The 7,893-nt window shown below is 37.0% G+C and overlaps 1 pseudogene; it reads right to left on the reverse strand.

Moving 5' to 3' along the window:
- Positions 1–1,433: 1,433 nt before the first annotated feature.
- LOC113255479 (40S ribosomal protein S19-like) lies at positions 1,434–1,831 on the reverse strand (annotated as a pseudogene).
- Positions 1,832–7,893: the final 6,062 nt, after the last annotated feature.

Consider the following 7,893-nt stretch of genomic DNA (forward strand, 5'->3'; position numbering starts at 1 on the left):
TATTCGTGAACTCCATCCAGTGAATTCAATTCTCAAACTATTATTGCTTCTTTTCTCTCTATTAATCATCTCTATGAGGAGAGATCCTTTAACTATTTTTGCTATTTTTTAAAGTGTTTTTTTTCTTTCATTTGGAGAAAGCTACCTCATATCCCTACACTGATCTCCAGAAGCCTGTTCAAACCCTCAGCCTTCTAATCTCCTTTTTACTTTTGTCGTAGTCTGTTACATAGAGAGGCCCATTGTAGCAAGCAGAGATGCTGGTTCTTATTTTTCTACTGTAATAGGCTGTCTGTTAAGCAGAACATTCCCTCTGGATTTTTATATTAGAAAAACTAGGTATATTTTTTCCACTGCCAGACGCTTCCTCTGTAAATAGAGGCAGAATCCGAAAGCAAGACTTGGGAACTGGAATCGGTTGTCTCATTCATATGCCTTCTCATAGCCATGCCTTCTGCTAGACATGCTTTCTGCTCTTCCATCAACACCATCACCCTGTAAGAACCGTTGGTGCCATACTCCACCGTATCAATTTGCCTTTACCATTTTCTCATAACATTGAGCAAAAAAAGGCGGCTTACATTGTGATTGGGCCAGACATGTAAGGCCCAAGTATAAATTCATTTTCAAAAGGTGGGCTACTTTAACCACTCACAAAAGAAATAAACTATGGCAGATGTTTGTTTTTCCACTTACCTGTGTATCATCATATGAGAATTAGCAGAACTCTGCCAAACGGCAGATATGGCATTTATGTATATGTGTGTGTGTTTCCAGTCATTCATACACTCATATAGATTGATATATGTTTATATAATATATATCATATCACTCTGTACTTAGTAACAGCATTTACAAAGTCTTGTATCAGCGATGTATTCATCTACCCTGGGAGTAGTGTTAATTGCTCTATTATACTAATGGTTTATATATATCCCAACCTTCAAATGAGCTTCATTTAAAGTTGGCAATGCTAGTTTACACCTGCAAAAAGGGGAGTATTTTTATCCTAGCTTGGGAGTAGAGGAGGCTGTTTCTCATCACTTGGCATATGCCTAAAGAATAATATTTTTGTTTGCTTTGATTATTATGCAAAGCCACAAGGCAGAGTTTGTATTAAAAGAAATTTGCTAAAGAACTTTAGGGAAATATCATGGCTCTCGCAAAGTAACCACATGTTGGACAGGTGTTTATTTAAAACATTTGTTTGAATACATATGAGGCAGAGTGAATAGGATTACAGATTTATCCTGCTTGTATATTCATCATTCCATTATTTAGATAGTATTTGCCAACCTGAAAAATACAATAATTTTTGCCTTTATCAAGCTATTTTATTTTATTTTGTTTTATCTATCTATCTATCTATCTATCTATCTATCTATCGTCTATTTATTTTACAGATGAGGCAATTTATTAACCCAGCATTCGTTCTAATGCTTCTTGTTGGCATTTGCAACCTGTCTGGCGATTCTGTCCAGATCTCTGTCCCTCAGATATCAGTTTGCCACCCCCATCTCGGTCCTTTTCTGCCATTTTCAGCCCCTCTAGGGCTTGGGGGACAGTGCAGGCCACAATCTTGGAGCCTCTGCTGAAATGGCTAGGCATGACCCTGTTTCTCTGCTGTCCCCCATAGATCGTGGTCGCGGAGCTGACCCCAGCGCCATCTCGGAGGTACAGGTGCAGAGCTGTGGAAACGGCTCCTTCGTAGAACTGGTTCTCATTGTAGGCCAGCTTGACAGTGTCCACCCCTTCCCAGACTTTGTGAGGAAGGCTGCCAGGGCTCTGATGAACTCCTGTGGTTCACGTCTTTTACAGTAACTCCAGGCATCTTGTGGCCTCTGCACTTCCAGCCAGGGAAAAGCCACGCTGTTTTATTAATGGAGACTATATTTTCTTGCTTTGTGTAACATGCATAGACAGCATTCAGCTATTTATAAGTAATCTCATTCTCACACTTAGTTTATTTGAATACCATAGATCAAATGGTTTAGAGATATGTAGGGCAAACTAATTCTAGCACTCAAAATGTGACAGTTTAAGTATTATCTAGTAGCAATCTCCACTGATCTAAGATAAAGCAGTATTAATGATGTGGAAGGCTTTGAACCATCCCATGACTTTCAGTGTGATATTTTTATTTCCCACCTCAACGCCAAGGTCATCTTCAAGCTCCTGATCAAAATGTAAGCTCCTTAAGGGCAGGGGCTTTGCCCGTCTTATTCATGTCTATACACAAAGTCTTTAGGATGCTACCTGGTTCAATACATACCTGTTTAATAAGTGAGTGAGTGTGTGAAAAAGAAAATCTAAATATTTATCAGAATTTCAAAGAGTATGTGTTTGCATGAATATGTGCATACACACGTGTGTTTGAAAGAGAGAGAGACAAAGAGAAACTGAGTGTTCACTGAGACTCAATCATTTTTAACATTAAAAACTATTCTGTCCTCAAAGGTTCTGTGAAATCTTTCTTTTTTTTTTTTCATGAGAATTATTGAGTTCATAATTTGGAATGATAAATTCTGATTGTGTTTCTCTGTTGAATGGTTGTGTCTTCCCAGAGTTTTCATCAACACACTGTTTATTGAACATCTGCTGTGTGCCCACAGGGACTCTGCGAGGGACCAGGGATATAAGGTAGAAAAGCTTATAAGTTTATCTCATTATTTTCATAGTATGATAAATAAATGTTGTCTTTAACTGCTTCAGCAAGTAGTAATATTTTTAAGGCATTTCCTAAGGAGTTAAAAAAAAAAAGCCACTAGAGTGAAAAGCACTGCTATTAGATTCAGTTAGATCTTTTCCATTACAGTCGTTTAGTTTTCTTTTTCAGGTCTCTTAACAATTAACAAGATAATAGGTGAGACAGAAGAAATGTTGACCTCTGGATCTCATCCCCACACTTTGTCTTATTAATGCTTTCATCAGTCATTCAGCATGACTGTTGAGATAAATCTAGATACAGAAAAAGTGCCTCCTTTCTGTGTATAAACCCAATCGATGCAATGAATAAAATGGGTGTACTTAGGAAAAGAAACCAAGTTATACTTACCTTTTTTTGTGTGTGAAGATAACTGCAAGATAGCAGAAGTTGCTAAAAACCAATGTAGATTTGTTTCTTCAATCAAGTTGCCCGGATAAGTAATGATTCACACTCAGAAGAACTTCTGTGCTATGCTGGTCTGAATGGAGAAAATAGATGCACAGATCATAAATTAATGCCTGGAAACAGACCATGAACTTTTGCCAGCAACAGCTAATTTGCAACAATGGGGGCTTGGTGAAAATGACAGTTTCAGTCCGCATGGGAAGGCAAGCAGAGCCATTTGAGAGGATGGAGAGCATTGTGCCTGCCAATTGATGTTGGCAGGGGATTGTCAACCCACTGAGTACCAGGACTCATCAGCATATTTAATGTTATGAACATAGACATTGTCTTTAAAAACATAAGCCATGAGAGGGCAATGTGGGCTGCAGACTGCAGAGAATAGCATTTCAGGCAGGTGGATGGCACAGATACTTATTAAAGTTGTGGCAAATGGGAAATAGAAATAGAAAGGAGCCAGATACAAGGAGAAAGAGGTGAAAGGCCCAAAGTAAAAACTAGAAGTAACAAATATTCAATGCAAAAAAAGAGGAAAGGACAAATAATAGAAAATACAGAAAAGCGCAAAGGGAATAAAATTTATTCTACCACCATCACCACAAATAGTACTATTAATACTCTGTTGTAAGATTCTTTTAGCATTTTTAGTTCAAGAATTTAAAATAACTTAAAAAAGAGGTATTAAGAGTTATGTTGGACAAATCTATTATAATGAAGATAATATTAACTTTTTTTCCCCACATGTCTTGTATTATATGCTAATCTATAAATTAAAATAATTACAGACTACTGAAACTACGAAAAATGTTATGGGAACCATCTACTAATTTATAATCTTACCTACATAACAGGAAATGTATTTTGAGAATATGGCGTATTCTCATGTGTATATGTTGATAGAAATTAATGAGACTATAAACTAGTTATAATTACATTACATTAAATTCTTCTGTTTCGGGGCACCTGGGTGGCTCAGTCATTAAGCATCTGCCTCCGGCTCAGGGCGTGATCCCAGGTTCCTGGGATCGAGTCCCACATCAGGCTCCCTGCTCTTCTGGGAAGGCTGCTTCTTCCTCTCCCACTCCCCCTGCTTGTGTTCCCTCTCTCGCTGGCTGTCTCTCTCTCTGTCAAATAAATAAATAAAAATCTTTAAAAAAAATAAAAAATAAATAAATTCCTGTTTCAAAGTACTTCTGAACAGGTGTTCTATGTCACAAGACAGTCTTTTAGTTGTTCAGTAAATAATCTCACAAACATTTACATATGTCATACTTTTTGTTCAGTATTGAAAATACAAGTAATAATATATAATCAGGCGTACGGGGATAAAACCTTAAAGTAATAACTGGTGAGTTTTCATACTTTGGGTTCTTGGAATTCCTTTACTTATGTTGATCTTATCTCTCAGCCTAAGCATTGAAATCACAGTTTTTTCTAGAAAAACTGTACTTGTGGAACCAATGACCCCCAACCGCACCACAAACCTTCCGTTCTCAAAGCCAGAATAAGTGAAGCTACTCTCTCTAAGGAGAGATGAAAAGAGGTTAGAGAAAAAGTAAAAGGAGTGGAGTCTGGGGGCTCGGCAGAAGTAGAACGAGGTTCTGCAGTGCGGCCAGGTACCTGATTGGATGCTGAAAGCGGATGCGAGTGGGAGCTGATCTTTCCACATCTCTGCATCCCAGAATGTCACGGGGCAAAAAGAAAACACAAATTTTCAAGTAGATCCAAGAAAGCTTCAGGCTTTGGTTAAGAGAAAGAAGCTGTTGAGAGGCTCAAGGATATGAAGAGGGTGAACTATAGCAGCAGCAAATACAAATAGCAAATGGAACAAGTGTCCTTACATCTTCAGAGCTACAGACTCCATGGACCCTGGCAGGAGAGAGGATGGCCTCAGGTCTGCTCACCCTGCACCAAAACTGATTGCATAATAGTAGATTAGGGGTTTTTTGGTCATCCAGTAGAATAGGCCTTGACATTTTTTAAAAATCCAATTACAAAGTAGAAAAAATAACTACATTTGCACCCTTCAAGCTCAACAAACGTGCATACTTACTTCTAGGGTTTTTAGAGCTGATGCTTAAACAATTAACCTCATAGTAACTATATTGTAGATATTATTGGCCCCTGCTTTGTAATCATTCATCATTAAAAATGTATTAGGGCTACTAGGTGCCTAAATCTGCACTAGGTTCTAGGTATTCCCTGTAATAACAGATTCTTGTGCCTGCTGGGCCCAAATTAACACTAATCATTTTCATGGCAACAAAGTTCCAGATGGTGGAACCTGACAACTACTTACATTTCAGCAGCCTTGGATACCTCACACTCATGGTGCAATCTGGAAATATGGGGAAGTTACTTTATTTATGGAGTGAACTTTGACCAGTGGGGCTTGGGAGCTAGTAGATAAAAGTTCCACATGGAGTAAACAATTCTGAAAAATCATAGTTTGTAGCTTTTTAGAATCTCTTGGCGTTTACTGAATCTCAATTGTCTACAGCAGTGACCAACTCTACAATGAACCTTCTTCTTTACGTCATTCTCCCCAGTTCTTCAGTCTACTCCTTCCCAAATAAAATATCCAGACACAAGTGTGGTGTATGATGATGTTTGTGTATGTGTTGAAACGAGAGAGCTATAGCACTAATTTAACAACCCACATATAATTCATGATCTCAGGAGCCTCATGGCTTGTGAAAAAGATTTTTTAACTGGATATTGGAGAAGTTTAGACACTTTTTTAAAATTTAAATTCAATCGACCAAGGTATAGTACATCGTTTGTTTTTGATATAATGTTCAATGATTTATTAGTTGAGTGTATCACCCAGTGCTCATCATAGAAACTTTTTTTGAGGCTAAATAACTATTGAGAGTTGCAGCCGGAATAGGAACCAGGACTGCACATTCTCAAAATATGTTCTTTCCAATATAAAATGGAAACAGGTAATCTATGATGCTATTGCCTATGTTACAGTGTATTTTGTTTTTGTTTTTCTTAAAGATTTTTTATTTATATATTTGGGAGAGAGAGAGTGCACAAGCGGGTGGACAGAGCAGAGAGGGAGGGAGAGGGAGTAGGGGAAAGAATCTCAAGAAAACTTCATGCTGAGTTCAGAGTGTTCACAGGACCCTGAGATCATGACCTGAGTGGAAACAAAGAGTTGGAAGCTTAACCTACTGAGCCACTCAGGTGCTCCTGGTGCAGTTCTGTTAGAATTTTCCTCATTAAGTATATTTTCTTCAAAATCAGAAGCGAAATGGAGGGGATATAATAGCAAATGATTTAGGTTGAGATGTTTGGAAGCGGGTTTGAAGAAAGGAAGTTTGGGTCAAGAGCCAAGATAATAGAGTCTGGGAAAATAAGAACTAAAATAAATTCTGCTCAATTTGCAGAGAGATGAAGTCATGAAGAAAGACATTCAAAGAATTCACATAAACAATTTGGACTTTCAAATCCAAATAACAATTTCTTTCCATATAAATATTAAAAATAAAGACATAAGATAAAAATGTACTTGAAACTACAAAATTAATTAGTCTGAAGATCTCTGCTAAAACTTTGGGGGTGTGGCTATGTATTCTATTGCTTCTGCCAACTATTTGTGGACAACTTATTAGGGACTCTAAGGAAAGAATATTTTTCAAAATTAATATATCTGATCTTTAGTTCTACATAATTGAATTTCAATGTAATTAATATCACATGATGATATTCTAACATGTTGGCACTATTCATGATGTCATTTTCTTCCAAAGATCCATTTTTTATCATTATTGAAGTATAGTTGACATACAGTATTACATTAGTTTCAGGTATACAATACAGAGATTTGAAATTTCGATACCTTACTTAATGCTCACCATGGTAAGTGTAGTCACCACCTGTCACCATACAATGTTACTACAGTATTATTGAATATATGCCCTGTGCTGTACTTTTCATCCCTGTGACTTAATTTTATAACTGAAAGTTTGTCCTTCTTAATCCCCTTCACCTATTTTGCCCATCCCTTGGTCCCTTCCCTTCTGGCATCTACCAGTTTGTTCTTTATATCTGAGTCTGTTTCTGTTTTGTTCATTCCTTTGTTTGCTTTTTAGATTCCACTTATAAGTGGAATCATGTGGTCTTTTTCTTTCTATATCTGACTTATTTCATTCAGCATAATACACTCTCAGTCCATCCATGTTGTTGCAGATGGTGAGATCTCATTCTTTTTATATGACTAATACTCCATTATATATATATCCTACATCTTCTTTATCCATTCATCCATCAATGGACACTTAGGTTGTTTCCATCTTTTGGCTATTGTAAACAATGCTGCAATAAACATAGGGATGCATATATCTTTTCAAATTAATGTTTTTGTTTTCTTTGGGTAAATACCCAATAGTGGAATGCCTGGATCATATTGTATTCCTATTTTTAATTTTTTGTGGAAACTTCATACTGTTTTCCACAGTGATTGCACCAATTTACATTCCCACCAATAGAGCACAAGTGTTTCCTTTTCTCCACATCCTCGCCAATGCTTGTTATTTCTTGTTTTTTTTTGATACTGGCCATTTTGATAGGTGTGAGGTGGTATCTCATTGTGACTTTGATTTGCATTTCCCTGATGATTAGTGATGTTGAGCATCTTTTTGTGTGTCTGTTGGCCATCTGTATGTCTTCTTTGACAAACTATCTTTTCAGGTCCTCTACCCATGTTTTTATTGGATTTTGTTTGTTCTGGTATTGAGTTGTATAACTTCTTTATATATTCTGGATATTACCTCCTT

Source organism: Ursus arctos, unplaced genomic scaffold (genome assembly GCF_023065955.2).
Source record: "Ursus arctos isolate Adak ecotype North America unplaced genomic scaffold, UrsArc2.0 scaffold_11, whole genome shotgun sequence".
Taxonomy (NCBI): domain Eukaryota; kingdom Metazoa; phylum Chordata; class Mammalia; order Carnivora; family Ursidae; genus Ursus; species Ursus arctos.